The sequence below is a fragment of the Dromaius novaehollandiae genome, chromosome 3 (genome assembly GCF_036370855.1).
Source record: "Dromaius novaehollandiae isolate bDroNov1 chromosome 3, bDroNov1.hap1, whole genome shotgun sequence".
In the NCBI taxonomy this organism is placed as follows: Eukaryota; Metazoa; Chordata; class Aves; order Casuariiformes; family Dromaiidae; genus Dromaius; species Dromaius novaehollandiae.
The window spans coordinates 101,048,063-101,065,250 of NC_088100.1; the positions used below are offsets into that span (position 1 = coordinate 101,048,063).

The window sequence follows — 17,188 nt, forward strand, 5'->3', positions numbered from 1 at the left end:
TTCTTCTGTTTTGCCAAAAAACAATGAGAAAAACACACACACACACACAAGAAAAGAAAATATGCGCACCAAAAACTCTCTCCCTTCTTCTTCCCAATTTTTCCTATCAACCCAAAACTTATTTCCACAGGCCCAGCAGATCCAGGCTGACCATCTCTTCTGTGTGGTTCCAAGTGAAACAGTATGTGTAACTATTTTTAAACTTCATTAATGGCATAAAGAATGACATTTGGATTATTTATCACCCAGAAACTAGTTATTATTTAAAACTTACTACTGCATCCACTCAAATAGTAAAAACTGTGACTAATGCAGAAAGGCCCTGCTTACCCGCTTTTATATCTATGAGAAAATATCACTGTGGGAAGAGCAATTGCTTGTGCCTAAATGCTGCCTCTGGGCTACTTCCAAGGGTAGACAGAGTCTCACATACCTATGTGCTTCTGTCCTGCTCATTTACATCAAGTGCAGACAGTAGTATGAGTGAGGCAAGGAAGGATATCTTGTAAGTATGTACTTTTTGCTGCATCTCAAAATTCAGAGCCCCTAGAAGGCCTTCTAAGGCGGCTAGGGTCACCTCACTCCACACCTGCAAGTCCTGTCCAACGTCTATTCCATATACTTTGGAGGAAGGGTTTTCTCACCCAATATGTGGGTATAGGGCACAGCACAACAGTCTCTGTCAGTACTGTCCTGAGGCCATAACAGAGAAATAGGCAGCAGCTGAGGTCATGGTGCAAGACACAGCTATGGCCTGCAAGCTTCATTGCAAATATTTTCAATAAGTATTAAACTTGGGGTTTTTTTGTGGAAGAATTTCTTCACTAAAAACAGCCAGATGAAAAATTTTGAAGGAGTCTGCAAGAACATAAGTGGGAAGTTAATGAGTGAGCAGGGTGGTATTGCCATGCCCCAAAGTGAATGTTATCTTTGCACTATGAAAGAAGCTAAAAATGATACCTGCCAACTATGAAACTTTTGCTTTTTGAAGGAATAAGAGATTAAATAGCTTCATGAAATGCCAGAAGAGATGAGTAATTGTTCAGTGAGGCATCTAGACCAGACTAATTAGAACTTGGAAAGAAAAATCTTGGATAGAAATGTGTCTGTAAGTTGACAACACAGGAAGGAAAGCACTCATGTTCCAGGTAACCAACTAGATCACCTTTCCTCTCCCCCCCCCCCCCCAAAAGAAAACCCATATGCAAAATCTGTCACAGAAAATTAAACTCTAGGAGCAATGGAGGGGAAAACCCTGTGAGAACTTAAGGAGGTATGGGGGAAAGGAGTCCCTGGAGATTTTAGGAGAAGAAATACATTTCCACTCCTTCTCCTTCTCCCCCCAACACTTCCCTTCAGTAAGCAATATGAGAGGTGTTAAAAAAATTGAATTCTCTTCTGTTAGGCAGAAGCTTGCTGCATCATGGCTGTCTCTCTGTCCAGAGTTACAAAAATTACTTAAAGATAATTGCACTAACTTCAGTTGAAGTAACTGATAATTGCAATAATGTAAACTCTACATCACCGTGTATTTTCTTAAAGACGACATTGTACGCATTGAGATCACATAATTATCAGAGTCCTGACATATCAAAATTAAGCATCTGGAGTTTTTACAAGCTTGTTATTGCTATACAGGCAATATCAAAACATACCATGATACTTTCTTTTAGAATGAGCTCAACAGCATTTGCGTCTTAATAAAAATAAATATTAAATTCAAGAAGTACCCAAGTCCTTTGTCCTTTCATTTATTTCACACACTCCAAACAACTTCCAATCAACTTTTTCAGGAAGCACTATAACACACAGTATAAACATCTTAAAGCTAATGCATTTTTAATACCTTTACTCATAGATACAACACTCCCTTTGGCTCCTCTGAAAAACCCTCCCTCTGTATAGCCTCAAGACAAAATTCAGCTTTTTAGTTCTCTAAATCTAATTTCAGGTGGTAAACAAACAGCATGTCCTCCATTGAGATGCATTCAAAGTTGCTTTGGTCTGATCCTACAAGCATAATAGGCTCTACCTCAATAGGGTTACGTTTAGTTTTAAACATTCCTCTGATTAGTAAGCACTGGCAGGCCTGGGCTCTGGTATCCCATTCTGCAATCATGCTCACGTGAGGCACGACTAAGGTCCCTCTCTTGTGAATTCAGGCTCTGAGTACCCCAGGGCATAGCTGGCATCATCCTCATCGCATAGAGGCTACCAAAACAAATTCAGGAAATCTTTACTTTCCCCTAGGAACACTCAAGCTCCTCCAGCATTGCCTTTCCTGGGCTGGGGAGGAACTTGCAGCAGGGAATCAAACCCAGAAAAAGTTTTCTGCAGGAGCAAGAAAAGAGAAGCAATATCAGACAAACACCCTCAAACACCAGCAAGGGCAACACTCAGCTGATACCCTCTACCCTCCCCCAATTAGGCACTCGTTGCCTTGCTATCTGGCTTCCTATATATAATCCCTTCACCCCAGTGTTACTCTACCTGCCCTTCCCCTTTTCTATCTTTCTGGTAGCAAATCCTCAAAGTCTTACACTATGAATTGGGGGGCGGGGGGGGGGAAGCAAAAAAAAAAAAAGCCTTGTGAATCCTCCCCTTTAAAGGGAAGAGGAAAAAATGAATGTTTATCAGAAGAACAAGCTTGCCACTTCTGTGGTCCACTGATTACTTTACCTATGTCTTGTCTCTGATTTTCTATCCTTCCCCTTTCAAGTGTTAACTCTTTGGAAGGGTAAGAATTTCTAGTTGCTCTGTGTTTGTAAAGTTTCTAGCATGCACAGGCTTTGCTCCTGTTTGGTCCTTAATTCCATCATTGTAAGAATAAAAGGTGAACATCTGGAAGTATTACAAAAATAAGAAGACAGAAGACTGAAAATTAGGGAAGAAAAATGCTTGGCTTAAGAAATCAGCTGTTTTAGAGAGACTGATTTTTTTTTTTTTTGATTGATTTTTTTTTCCCCCCAGCAGACAGGCCATGAAAATCTAGGCTTTACAGTTCAGTTTTGGATATGTGAATTGCCAGTGTTATTGGAGTAGTCTGGCAGGTAACTTAGGATGCAACACACCTGTGTTTGCAAAGACCTGTGAAGTAAGCCTAGTTTTCCTCTTCAGGGCTGAGATAATTGTTTGTGCCCACTTCCTCATTAAAAAGCTGTTGAAATGTTTTGCTATGAAAAAGGCCATGCTGTTGTGTCTGATGAATAGATCAAGGGTCTTAATAGCCCTTTCCCTCCTAAAGCTAGAAAGCAAACAAAGAGAAACCAAAAAAAACCCCACACCAAGTTTATTTTTATGTAAAATCAGAAACAAATGAGCAGCCAGGTCTGCACTGCCCTACAAGCATTCTATAATCTGAGTTTTAGGCTTATTTCATACAGATTTCTTGTCCTTTTCTCTCGGAAGAAGAGTCTTTCTGCCTAGGGGTCTGTACAGAGAATCAGCTATTATAGTCAACATTTTCCAAGTCTTTTTTCTAAATGAAGATTTTTGCACAAAATGTTTGACCTCCTTAGATACTCTTAGATTTCTCTTAGGGAGAGAAATTGTCAGTCATGAAACAAACAAACAAACTCTAACCCTTTTCCAAGCAGTTCTTGTTGATATGACATTAATTATCCCCATATTCATAGTCTTTTTTTATCATCGGGATTTTCAGAATTTGTTTGACATTTCAAAATTGTATTTGTGGGAACACACCACATATTGAAATCCTCATTCCAAGAGAATTCACGAAGAAGGTTTCGCCATGGTTTGACACCCAGTTTCAGCTGCTGTTTCCGTTTTTCTGTTTCTATACAGATAGGTGGATTTTTGCCTTCAACCAATTCTATTTAGTGACAGCAATTAGTTGGTCAATTAGCTGTGAGCATGCTCGCAGCTTTGTCACCTAAATGACATTGAAAAAGGGATAATATCACATCGAAAGTTTGTTCTCCAGTCACACTCAATGCTCTTCATTAAATTAAAATAAACCTCTTACTTTTCTTGGTCAGGATTATTGAGGCAATTTTAGGAAGAGGTAGAATGTCTACAGAACTATCATGTTGTAGTGTTAGAAATACCTTCTGGTGTGAGCTAACAACATTGGGGAATAACATTCCCAGCAATAGTTTAATTGCTGGTGATATGATCTGAGTATCTATCTGGTCTTGTCTTATGCTGCTCAATAATCAGTTTCAGCTTAGAAGTCAAAAGCAGATCTGTCTCAGTCGATGCCTGAGTGCTAATGAGTCAGTGCATATCTGATATGAACCTATGCATAACACACCAAACGCGTCCAGAGAGCTCAGGCTGCACCCTCTTTGAGGTGCTGCACTCTACATCTTCATTTTCTTGGCCAAAGATATTGATAACAATTAATGAGCAATATGAACATAATACAAAATTTCAAATACACCTAATGACTGATTAACTAGCAAGATCAGTTTGTCTTTGTTATTTTGTGCTGCTACATGGCCACGCTGCTCTTCTGAAGTGTTGATGCCTGTGTAGGCAGGTGTTAATAAATATGAAACCCTTGCAGTTTTAGTAGTGCAATTTTTATAGTTGTGTCCTCTGAATAAACTGAAAATGATTAAATGAATACAATGAAAATGAAAAACATAAGTATTTCAGGGACAGCTATTTAACCTCCTCTGGCTCTACTCTGTATTTCCAGAAAGTTTCAGCCTGGTGAGGCTTTTTGATAGTACAAGCTTGTTCTCTTAATATATTTTCTTAATCCTCTTTATTTCTATATCAAGTACAATTCAGAAATCACTCAAACCCAAGCAGTCTGAAAAATGTCTGATTCATTCAGTTCTATACAATCAGTTTTGTGCAACAGAAACCGCTTCACAGCACAACTGGTTCCCCCAACTCCATCAAAAAACTCTCACAAGTACTGGGCTGTGCAAGTGTAACCTGGGTGTGAGCATGTACGCCAAAGCAACGCTTGAATTACTAGAGCTACAATAAGGCTATTCTTCTTTGCTTCTGTTGCCAGGATCTCTAGAGAAATATCTTGCTGTTATTGGCACTGCAATAAGCCACTTTGTGATTGTTTTGTTGAAGAGAGAAAAGTTCGAAACCCCCTTTGGGAGATTCTGGCCAAAATCATCATCTTCACATTTTGTCAGTACTCCATGAAGGAGAAAATAATCCAAATTTTTTCTTTTTTTTTTAGGGTACATTTGTTTTCTTGACAATTTTTCAGAGGGTAAAATATCATCGTCCCCTTGAAGGAATATCAGTGATGTTCTCTTTGCAGTACTAATCTTTGCCTTTTTGGTCATTTTATTTCCTTCTGCTTACAAATTAAACTGATTTGCAGAGACAGAACTCTTCAAAGATATTCCCATAAGATCACTGGTTAGATTAAACCAGTACTTCAAACGATAATGAATCTGTTTCTGAAAAACAAATGTTTGTCTTCTCCAAATTGTGCCTGGGGTTCCCCTGAGCTTTACAATTCAGTGAGCATTAATGTTACATAGCAGAAATGATGGGACTTTTCTGAGAAGGCAGGATGCAGCTGCTCATGCTTAATTAAAACTTATAAGATTTGGTGTGTTGCTTTGATCTCTTGCTTTGTTGTTTTTCCACCTTTTGAGCAAAGAATCTATCAAAGTCTAAGTGTATGCAGCATGTTTGACTCAGTGAAAGTCATTTATAGGGCCCATCTCTAAAGCTTTTGGAAAAAAAGGGTATTTCCAGGCAAGCTGACAGGTTTGATTGTGTTTGCGCTGGATTTCTATATCCATGCCAACAATATAAGCTGCTTACATGTTCAGATGATTGAAAGAAGATTAAGGTGGTATAGTTCGCATTCACCAACAAACATAGGTGCCAAAAAGCCATAGACCTGGCATATATAGCTTATTTTAGTGAATATCACTTAAGCAGGAAACCTATATGACATAAAATGCAGCTTTGCATAGTCCTACAGAACCTTGATACAGACCTTGGGGCAGGACCAGAATGAATCGGAAGCAGCAGCAGGTGCTGCTGGAATGGGTGAGACTCCGTAGTGCTGCATGAGCTATAGCAACAAGGATCTCATTGCTTCCATATTTGCCCAGAGGGTAACACAGCTCCTAATAGGAGAAGGAGCTATGCTGAGCTAAGTCAAATCACAAAAGCAGAAGAACCTGCAGTTCTCCCACTCTTTTCTGTACTTTGCAAAAGGTGTATCTGTGCTGCACACTGGAGCGTGGAACAGAGCCTCTGAGCCAGCAAAGGCCAAGGGAAAGGTGAGGCTTATGAGCTCTGGTACAGGCGGGCATGGAAATGTTAATTCAGACCCCGAACGACTGTCTGCCCATCCAATGTTGCATTGTATTGCATAGACACAGCAATGTGGAAATAGCTTGGGAACTTCTGCACTCTCCATTAAGCACAGTAGATATGTCCTTACTTTAACCCTTGTAAGGAGTGGGGGTGATCTATAACCTAGGAAGCAAAGAAATCTGAATGCTGTCTCCTCAGTCCCTGCACAGGGCATTCTACTTGCTAAATTTTAATTTTCCTGAGGGTGTCTCTCATAAGCTACCAGAATTAATTTTCCTCATCTTCTCAGCTCAGTCCTGGGAAACTTTGGAGTAAAAAGAAAAACAACATTGTATTGCTTCACTCTTTCAACCCAGTGTTTTCGTTAGAATTGTCATGTAGCTATTTCAGGTAAATACAGCTCCCAGATAGCTGTGTTTTTGAACATGACTTTGTGCAGAATAAAGTGCTTAGTGGGTTCCCCTGATCTGACCACTTGAGACGAAGAAAAAGAGAGAATTCTCACTAATTTTAGGAGGATTTGTGTAACACCTCTCTTTACAAGATCAAATGTGCAGTTACCACAATCTTCAGCCCTTGTTGTTGCCATGAAATATTTAATGAGAAGAATATCGAGCACAATAACATTTTATCTTTAAGAATTTTTAAATGACCAGTCATAACACAGAATAAAACTTTGGCCTGTATTGATTTTGACCAATAATGATTTCTTAAGTCATTGCAAGCCTAACAAAGCTACAGAAAAATTATCCGAAGAAAGGGAAAAATCATCACTGGAAGAATGACTGAAAACATATGAATCGCTTAAGGATCTTGTTTTCTTGATAGAAATATCCTAATAAAATTAATCTGTGTGATTCATAGCCCTTTGACACCCCTGGAAAGACCTGCAGTTGCACTAAAATTTGAATTGGACTCCATTATATTCAAAAAGATCTTTAGGATTACATTTTCAAAATTGCCCACATGCTTAAGCAAGCTAAATCACATAGGTGCTTTGAAAGCATCCCTCTCAGTAATGATTATTGACTTGAAATCTCTTTGTATAAGAATAATTGCCTGACTTGCAAGCTTGCTCACAAGGTTAGAGTCTGAGTTCTTACCAGAAGCATGGCAAGCAGCGTGAAGCACAAATACTGTCTTGCTCCCCCTTCTCCAGTGGTGCCCGCTCTTTTCAGACTGCACAAGCTGCTGACAGTCCCTGCCTCCCTCTCAAACCTCTTCTTCCTATGCTGCAGCAGCAGCACGCTCAGCAAAGCAGGCTGTGAGGAGTCCCCCTTGCCCTGCCCTTACCTTGGCTTTGCCTGTAAGTACAGTTATCTGACAACAGCTGGCATGTAGTAACAAGGCATGCATAACTACAGGCTTTATGAATCAGTCCAAGTTTTCACCTGAGGAGGCAGAAAAAACAGTAGGGGAACACCCTGCTGTTGAACTGCCACCAGACTCCAAGCAGAGACAGTACCACCTTTTTTTGCTCTCATCATACCGAAAGCTGCAGAAAAAAAACAGAAACTCTTCTTGCATCCACCTTCTCCCTGCATCACACTTGACTGCATACTTATCAGCCCAGCTAAAACAGAGCTAAATGAAAAAAAAGCATAAAAGCATTTTGGGATAAATGCATAGTTCAAACAAGCAGTTTCTTAGGGCTTGGGTAGGGGAACTCCGCTCATCTAAAATAGCCCTGTTATTCTGGATTTCACCAGAACAACTGAAAGAAGTTAACCTTCCCTGACCAACACTGTATGTGGTGCACAGTTTTGAACATTTTAACATATAAAATCCCTTATAAGTCATATCCATCTGGTTTAGGGAGGCACCACAAATTGCTTATTAATGTCTAATTCTTTACATACAAAGCAAAGCTCATTTGAGCTTTGCTGGGATGATCCTTATGCAAGTTTGAATTGACCACTTGGGGTTAGATTCAGAAGGGGGCAAAGGCATTTAGAAGCTGCAGGTAGACATTACTCCTCTAGTCCTCTGCAGTGATTTTTGGCACACAGATGCACTCCTTGCCTAGGGTGTTCCTGTCTATAGCCATGAGTACCAAGAAGCGGGTGCACACACGCATCCCCTGCCGGTTCCCAAAGCATGAAGTTAGCAGGGTTAGCAGCATTGAGCTGCTCAAGGCCCTATTCTCTCCAGGTTTCAGAAAATAAGCACCTATTTTATATGCTCAGAGTACATTTGTAACTATGCAAAACACAGCCAGAGAAAAGACTGACAAACTTGTCTCTGTCCTTTACTAAATAGAGATGCAAGCTCCAGTTTCTCCTTTCCCCCCATACCTCCTGTGACAATTCTCTGTCTGCCATTGTGCTAGGGTGGGACACATCCTGATCTCATTTTTCTTTGCATAAAATATATGGATATGTGTTCGGCCAAGGCCAGGACTCTGATCTCTTTCTTCAGCTGAGAGGCATTTTTCCCCTGTGGTTTTTTTGCATGGTAGGATGCTCCAATGAAAAGAAACGCAGATTAATTCACAGCATGGTGCTCAGAGCACTCTTCCAAAAAACTAGGAGATGAAAGTTCAAAGCCTTTAAGCAGAGAACAGCTTTAACACAATGTTTTTCATAATCCACATGGATGACCTAGGCTCTGCGTAAAAAACTCCTCTTGCCATTTCTGAAAGGATTTAATCTTCCTCAGTTTTTTAAAGAGAGAAAGCATGAAGGCATCTAAACTGCAGGTGAGTGTCGGTGTCCCAAGGGCACTGCCAGGCCTGAATGTGCCTGCAACTGTCCTCCCCCAGGACCTCCACCAGCCCCAGCCTGGGTCCATCAGTCGCTGCCCCATGACGCCAGTCGTGCCGGCTCCAGCCCTGCCACGGCCCTGCCCCTGCCCAGCCACCGGACCTTCTGGTCCCCACTCAGGCCCCAGCTCCAACACCCCCCTGGAGCTGGGGCTGCCTCAGCTCCCCCAGGACCCTGCTCCCTTGGGTGGGGGGACAGGCCCTGGTGGCAATACCGGTCCCAGGGAGCCCTCAGCCCACACGGCACCTTGGTATGGAGCTTCCTGGGTGCAAACCCTGAGTGGCAGGGATGCTGCCCTGAAGATTGGACTTCAGCACTTCTGTCTTTCTTTAGACAAAAGCTTTTCTTAAGCAAGTACTGCTGACTAGGCTAGGTCACAGCTGATCTTTGTGCAGGGTTGCTCCAGGGTCAAACCTGGAGCTGTGAATTCCATTAAGACTCGCAGTATTAGGCATTAAGAGCTGTATAGCCCTGCTAGCGAACAAAAACTTTAGCCCATCACCACAGCCCTTCAGGAGAACGGGGTACAGGAACATTCACTGAGGGAAGCACAGAAGATGAATAGGTTTAGGGCGAAAACACCCATTCCACAAAGTCTGCGAGAATTTGCTCTAGCATTCAGTGAAGCCAGGATTTCACCCTCACTGATTTTCAACCCAACCTGGAAAACAAAAATCTTCTTATAACTATCAGTAATCATTCTGTACCAGTAACCCTTACAACACAACTTCGCCTCGCCCCATGCATTTCCATCCCACAATGTTCACCTGTACCATGGTGAAGGCATGGCTGGTTCGTACCACCAGATTCAACGGCATTCAGGACCAGCTTTACACAGTCTTTGTACCTTCCTGAAAAGGGCGGTATAAGAGTTTATCCTTCAAGATTCATGTGGCTTCATTTTGCACATTTGCAACTTAATTTAAATACCAAACAGATTGGAAGATTACTTTTCTCTCTGTCAGATCAGAAATATTTAGGGTCACAACCTAAGAAGAGGATTGAAGAGCAAGAGAGAGACCTTAACCATAAATACTTAGTGATATGTACTGCTTACAGCTCTTGTGTTAAAAGAAGAAGGTCACTCATCGTCCATAATCATGGCATTGAGGGTAACATCCAGGTCCTGGATGAATGCCACTATGGATTTCTTTACCAGTACATAACCAGACCTTTGGTGCTAGACTCTCCGCATGCTATTACGGATTTTTAAAGTCAGTCCTTCTGTTCTATTGAAAACAACACATCACAAATAGAATTTGTACTTCTTTTGCGCTATCCTTAAAAAATGCAAAGAACAGCTGAACTACACTCGAGGGCAGATAAATTATTGCCCTGCATCTCGCTGGGCCATTTATCCGCAGCTAGCTATCTGCATAGGCAGAGGAGATGTCCTCCCAGGGAACGGCACAGCCCTGACCTACCCTCAGCCATGTCCTTCCTGGCGTGGCAAAATATAGTGTTACTCACAGTGCTGACAAGCCTTGAGCCAACACCTATGAGATCAGAGCAGAAATTATTTGTACCCTTTTCTCAGTCTAAGCAACTACCAGCTTCTGAATGTCAGAGGGTCATTAGCTGTCTTAGCAATAAATAATGCAAAACCAGGCTTTCTAAAGAGGCTGGAATTTGCCTGGGAGCTGCTACTAGGTTCATTGCTGATTTCTAACCAATTTAAGGGTGTGTCTTCATGGACAGATGCAGGCAAACCTAAAATTTTCTCCTCTTGCTGTGAGTTAGCACAATTTTAGTTGGTGATGCCAGTCTGAAAATGACAAGTGTGTTATGACAGTTTGCTTACGACTGACAGGTCAGAAGAGGAGCAGAGGAGCTTTTCTGCTCCATCAGTCCATTTAGGTGTAGCTTGTACTGCTATGAAACTGCACTTCTTTTTCTGGACCACTACAACATTAAATTTGATTTAACCTCCATTTCGGATGATCCTCAGAAGGCTTTGAGGAGTATGAATTTACCAAGCCTTCATATAAATAGGATGTTGTCCTGTAAATTATTATATTCCCCATCCCTCTCTGCCCTCAAATCCTGCTTAGACACCAACTTTTTTGATTTAATGTACACAGTCCCTGCTACAGTGCTAACCTGTGCCACACTATGAGATCTGTATGTTTCATATTGAACCATTTTTAATTACAGATTGCAAACATTGTGTTACAGGGCATGTCCTCAGCCTGTCGCACTTCAGCTCCTTGTTTTAAATTCTTTCTTCCCTGTCTGATACACGAATTCTCAGTAGATTTGTAATACTGCACTTCTAAATGAAAGTTTCTGTTTTTAAAATTAGTTTTGTGTTTGGACACAAAATTGATCAGAGAGAAAGTGGCTGAACAGAGAAGGCAGCTGAACTGATGTATTATAAAAGATATTAACATGTATGTCAAAAGATTAATCATTTTGTAGGTCAAGTCTAGGGTTAGAACACTAATTTGAAAAGCAAAGTAACAGCATTTTCATAAATGAGATAATTAAAATATTCCTCTGGTACAGAAAACTAAATATCTGTTTGGAAGGTGAGTGTCTTGCAATATAATAGGCTGGAGTTTTCATCAGTGGAAATTTACAGGTTTCAAGCACCCTCTAATCTTTCCCTTGCAGTCTGAGCTACTGTGTCATTTTTTTGAGTTACAGATAAAAAGTAAAAGTCCTTCGATATCCTGACGTTGCTGAAATGCAGCATGGAAAAGAGCTTAAGAATTTTAAAAAACTAGATGCAAGAGGCTGTGTCATTCAAGAAAAATCTGTCTTTCTCTCTGCTGAGTGAAGCAGACGTGCCATCTAGCAAACCATTTAAAAGTATTGGTTAGGGACTTCTTGTGCTAAATGAAAGCTGTTCAACTTTCAGTTTCTGCCAAAACTACTTCATTCTGATATTTTCACAGCCTTGGTAGTTGTTGTTTTAATTTTTTACAAAACAAACCTCCTTCAGAACAATGTGTTTACCTTTTAGACAACTGGAGAGATACTCCCACATTCCGAGTTTCACTTTGTTCATTATGAATTGGGAAAAATCAATCAAAGCAAATGAGTGAAACTGTCCTTTTCTATTTAAAAGTACAGAAATAGATAGGCTCCCTTATGAAACCACTCAAGTTTTTACACCAAAACACAATCACGTGTTACCATTAAATATAAGGTCACATGCCAGGCCACTCAAGAATTTGCATGGTATTGTGTACTGCTTGTGTAGATACATAAATGTATGGATGCATGTTGGTATTCTTTACTTACATCTGCAAATTTAGGAGAGAAGACAGAAAGCCACAGAAACAAACCAGACAGGCACTCTGAGCTTAGAGAGAGTGAGCTTGTGGGCAGAGTGCATGAGGAGACAGGTTGCAAGCGATGATCAAAGAAACAAATTGCTGCTAGTTTACTTGAATATATACAGGGAAACAAGAACTTGTACATCCCTTTCAGAGAAATATGATTTTATCAAATAATCTCTACTGTCATCGGGTTTACCTCCTAAGAAGAGCAAAAGCAATGTTTGCACTATTCAACCCTTTACTAATTGTATTCCTATTTTAGCCCTCTTTACTAAGCACTTTTAAAAGACTGAGCACAAAAGAATAAAAAAGACAAATATTAGGCAGACAAATACTCAATACTACTGATAAAACCTTCAAAAATTACAGCTTCTACCTCTCAAATCATGAGGTTCATTTATAAGCATTCTTAAAACTCTATACTTCAGAAACTTGCTTTATAAATGAGGAGGAGACATTCTGGTTGTCTCATGGCTCTTGGACACAGCTAAAGGAGGACACTGAAAGTGCAAGATTTGTGATAAAAGTGTAAGAACTGGCATCAATAAATCATGTTACTCCATTTAATAGATGAGCAACTGAACCAGAACTTTGGGGGACCAGATACTTAAGATTTCAGATCTGCATTTTCAGAAGCCAGTGCTGCACTTAGGGTTAAGTTTTCCTGACCATCTAAACTGCTAGGTGAAACCTGGGTCTCTAACTGAATTCATGTGCCAGTACTAACCAGTCATACCTTCAGATGGTTTTAACAATCAATATGTTCAGGTTTTTTGAAAATGTACCTTCTATATTAGTGTTAAAGTGGGAGCTGACAGCACATGCCTGTATATTAATGTGTAGTTCATACTAGGAGTGTACTTCTGCAGTAAGTTCCCATACCCATGGCCATTTCCTGTGCTATGGCTCACCTTGTGAAAAAGTCCCAAAGCACACAAACTGGGCTCCTTCTGGATCCACGTTCAGCTCAGACATATGCCCCGGTTATGCCTAATGTGCTTCAACCACTTGGAGACAGTCAGACTGCAGGACCAGACGAGAGCTGGCCTGAACTAACCCTCTCACCGCCTGCCTCCACAAATACATTTAGTGTGGGCGCTGCATCCAGTGCACCGACTGTTTTGCTCTGTAGATCTGCTCCTATTGCACTGTACTGCTTGATCATATAGACATAGCCATCTTTAGATGAATTGGCACCGTACTTCTGAAAACATGATTCTAAAGGCATAGCCACATTGCACAACAGAGTGGGACAGAGATGCAGCTGTATTGTCACTGGCAACATGCTGGGAATAATGTGACTAAAGGTTTTTCTAGCTGGAGTTGTAATGTCATGCTTATCTAGTTCTACCACTTTAAGCATGACCTCAGTTTCAGCGCGTACTGCTGCTCTGTGTGAAAGTACCAAGCTGAGGTTGAGGCTAGCATGAGCATGCACCTCTGTGCACTGATGCTCCTTTGGGTGCTGCAGTGCCCTACTGTGAACCATGGGGGTATACAGCGATTTCCTGAGACCCAGCTCTGAGGTAGCTCAAGCAAGAACTGTTTTTTGTCTTAACTTCTCCACTGCTCCCTGAGGCTGACAAGGTAGCACTCACCATACCAAGGCACATTCTAGCAAAAAGAACACTGTGGAACATATAATGCAAAGGGAAAGACAACAGTTTCCAGTGAGAGGGGGAAAAAAAATCAGGCAGAATGTCAAATTCAGACAGAAAGTAATTCAGATTTCTGTGTGCAATCTATGTTGACAGAAATTGATAGCTGCACGTTAGATTGAGCATATCACAAGCAAAATTCTTTTCTCTGATCTTGTGCAGGTTTCTTTCTCACGGACTAGATTTTTATTATGCTTTTTTCTCGCTTTCAAAGGCACAAGAGAAGTGTGGAATATACAGTAAGCCTGTTGTATAACAGCAGTACAGAGGAGAGAATTTCCCCCACACTTGCATTCACAAGGATGAACAAATATAAATAAGTTTTGTGCAGAACAGTGATGCAAAAATTTAAGGAAACTACGTGGGAAACATATAAGACAAACTGCTGTCTAATGCGGTTTCGTGTTCTGTAGCTGTCATCATCGTATTTGAGCACATTCCATAGCCAATAGGACAGTCTGGGGGCTGGAAGAGGTTCTGAAACGTATTCATATGGAATTTATGAAGTATCTGGGAAATGCTTCTGCACATGTTATGTCCTGTACGATGGAATTATAGATCCTGCACACTTGGGAATAATCTTTAACGGATCCAGTGTTTTACCCCAACTATTAATATTTGATCTTAACTCCTTTCTCCCTTCCTGGAGAACCAATTATAATATGGATATATTTCAAAGTGCAAGGAAATCATTGCTATCTGCCCAAATATACTAACTTTTGGCTATATCGAGTGGCTGCAGCCGAGTTTTTTTGTGGAATTAAAGCATCTGACACTTAAAGCAGGTTTGTTCTTACTGCACTACCAACTCAGGATGAACTGGGTCAAGGAAGTATTTCTGTTTTGACAGACCCTGTTTCGCCCTGTCCATTATAACTCCCTTTTTTTTGCACAAGTTGTGCATTGCCAAAGCAATGCTGTGCGTGAGTGATTGTATAGGTAGCTTAGATAGCTGCATCATACACTGCATTGTTTCATTGACTGCACACATGACCTATGTTTAACTCCCTATTCCTTTAAGAGCTTTGGAAAATTCTGTCCTAAATGCTGTCTCTATTAGTCTTTGTTCTTTAATCTATAATGAAAAACCTATTAAAAACTGTAATGAGAGCAGAACTTGAAAAAGAGAGAAAACCACCAAACAGGCAGGTAGGACTCAAAATGAGTTCCAGCATTTATACTCTTATACTCTTGAAAACCTCCATTACTTTTGGACATTTTTAAAAAGTCAGTATTCATTTAAAAATTTCCCTCTCTTTTGCTACGTTTATCTAAACTTATATTTAAAAATATCTTTAACTAGGATAGCCATGTTAAAATAAATTGTAGAGCTTAACATCTGAGCTTTAATAACTGTAAAAGTTAAAAAACAGTTACATAAAATACGCAAAATTTAGAAAGACTCAAGACATAAAAAACAAATCTCCAAGAACATATTGATCCGATAATTTGCATAGTATGTACATAAACATCATCTTCTAAGGAAGTCTATAAAATCCTTAAGAACGCCAACCACATAAGAAGATATTTCTGAAACAAAGACCAAAAGGAATGATTTTGGGGGGGCTGAAAGTGCACTTACATTGAAACCTCTATTACATAACCACAGAAGAGGCTAACAAGGAACCGTTTGTCCAGCTGAGGCCTTGGAATAATGGCTATACTTTACCTTTTTTGCGCTTGATATTTCCAGGAGTATAGCAAAAGATTTTCAGCTGTCCTGTGGTATTTTCTGCTGGAGAGCAGCAGAACAGCAGAAAACAAACCAGCCACCAGTCATACTAGAGCCCATGGTCGTTAGCTCCAGTTCAGGTAAAGCAGCAACCCCAAGCCTGGCAGGAGGCACTGCAACCTATCCTAGTAAGCTGACAATTTGCCCATAGATATATGCAATACAACATACAATGACGTCTAGGTTAGGCGACTCTGATAATCAAATGCAACCCATTAGTTCCAAAAATGGGAAGGCTGCAGGCTTTAGTGTCCATCCGGATATTGCTCCTTGTATTTCACTGGATTTGACTAGACCTTTGTGCCTAGACACAGAGCAATCGCAGAAGAGACGTACACATAAGCATGCACACAGAGGGTGTAACATTTTAGAAAGCAGCACTGGATATAGCTTACAGAACCATGAAGCTACCTGAAGCCCTGGTAAGAGACACTGCTCAGCTCCTGGAGCTGGACTGCCACCTACACTCCAGCTAGGAAGTTTCTGTCTGGCTGCGAGAGGCATGTGTTGTACTTCTCACAGTTCAGTTATTGTAATGTGAGTATTTCTTGAAACTCACAGGTCGCTTAAGAGGACTTGTCTAGGAACTTTATTTGTGCTCTTCCTTGACTTTGTTTTTTTTCTTTATTTCAGCCAAGAGGTATTTCAGCTGGAATGGCACTATGGCAAAGGTGATGTTATACAGCAGAGCTCGAAGGAAGAACAGAGCACTCAAAGAAAAGCAGCTAATGATTGAATCATCAAAGGTTTCCATTTAGTGGAAGGGGAAGAATTTGCCCTAGAGCTTCACAGAAACTAGAAAGCTCAGATGATCCAGAAATAAATGGCAGACAAAAATTAAAAAAAGAATCTGTTCCAGCACCCACGGGGAAATGACCTCTTCTGTACTTTATATAGAGTTCCCACACTAAACAGATGAAACATAGTGCAAAGTTTTAAAAAGGTGCTGTCATTTTTTTTTAACACGGACCTCTTCAAATAGCATATTTTCAGTGTATTCCTAAAAGGGCTCTGCTGAGTGTTTGTCTGAGAGGTTGAGGGCATGTTTTGTGCAAGTCAGACAACAGTGGCACCACTCATGCTCCAATTCAATTCTCCAAGAGAAGTTCTCTCCAGCATAGGGCCTATTCATTCAGTCCCGTTTCAGATAAATTATGGGAAGCATGGATCCATTAGTTAAAAAAAAAAAAAAAAAAAAAAAAAAAAAAAAAAAGTATGTCATAAAATATGTGGAGGAAAACTAGAATGTTCTATAAAACTGTATATTTTGAATTCATTTTTCCAATGCATTTCAAGCATTTCAATAGGGCAGACTAAGATAAATGTCCTTTCCATTTGTATTTTACTCAGAACGGAGATTTCTCTACTTCTGTTAGGGCTAACTCAGAATGGCACAATGATGCTTATTTTTATTGCTTTGAACTGAATCTAGGTTATGAATATTGATATGCTTTGGGTCCTACAAATATCTTGAGCAAA

The 17,188-nt window shown here is 40.4% G+C and overlaps 1 long non-coding RNA gene across 1 annotated transcript in view; it reads right to left on the reverse strand.

Moving 5' to 3' along the window:
* Nucleotides 1-17,188, reverse strand: part of LOC135327926 (uncharacterized) — a 90,330-nt gene that overhangs the window by 20,893 nt on the left and 52,249 nt on the right. The gene's annotated exons all lie outside the window — the stretch shown is intronic.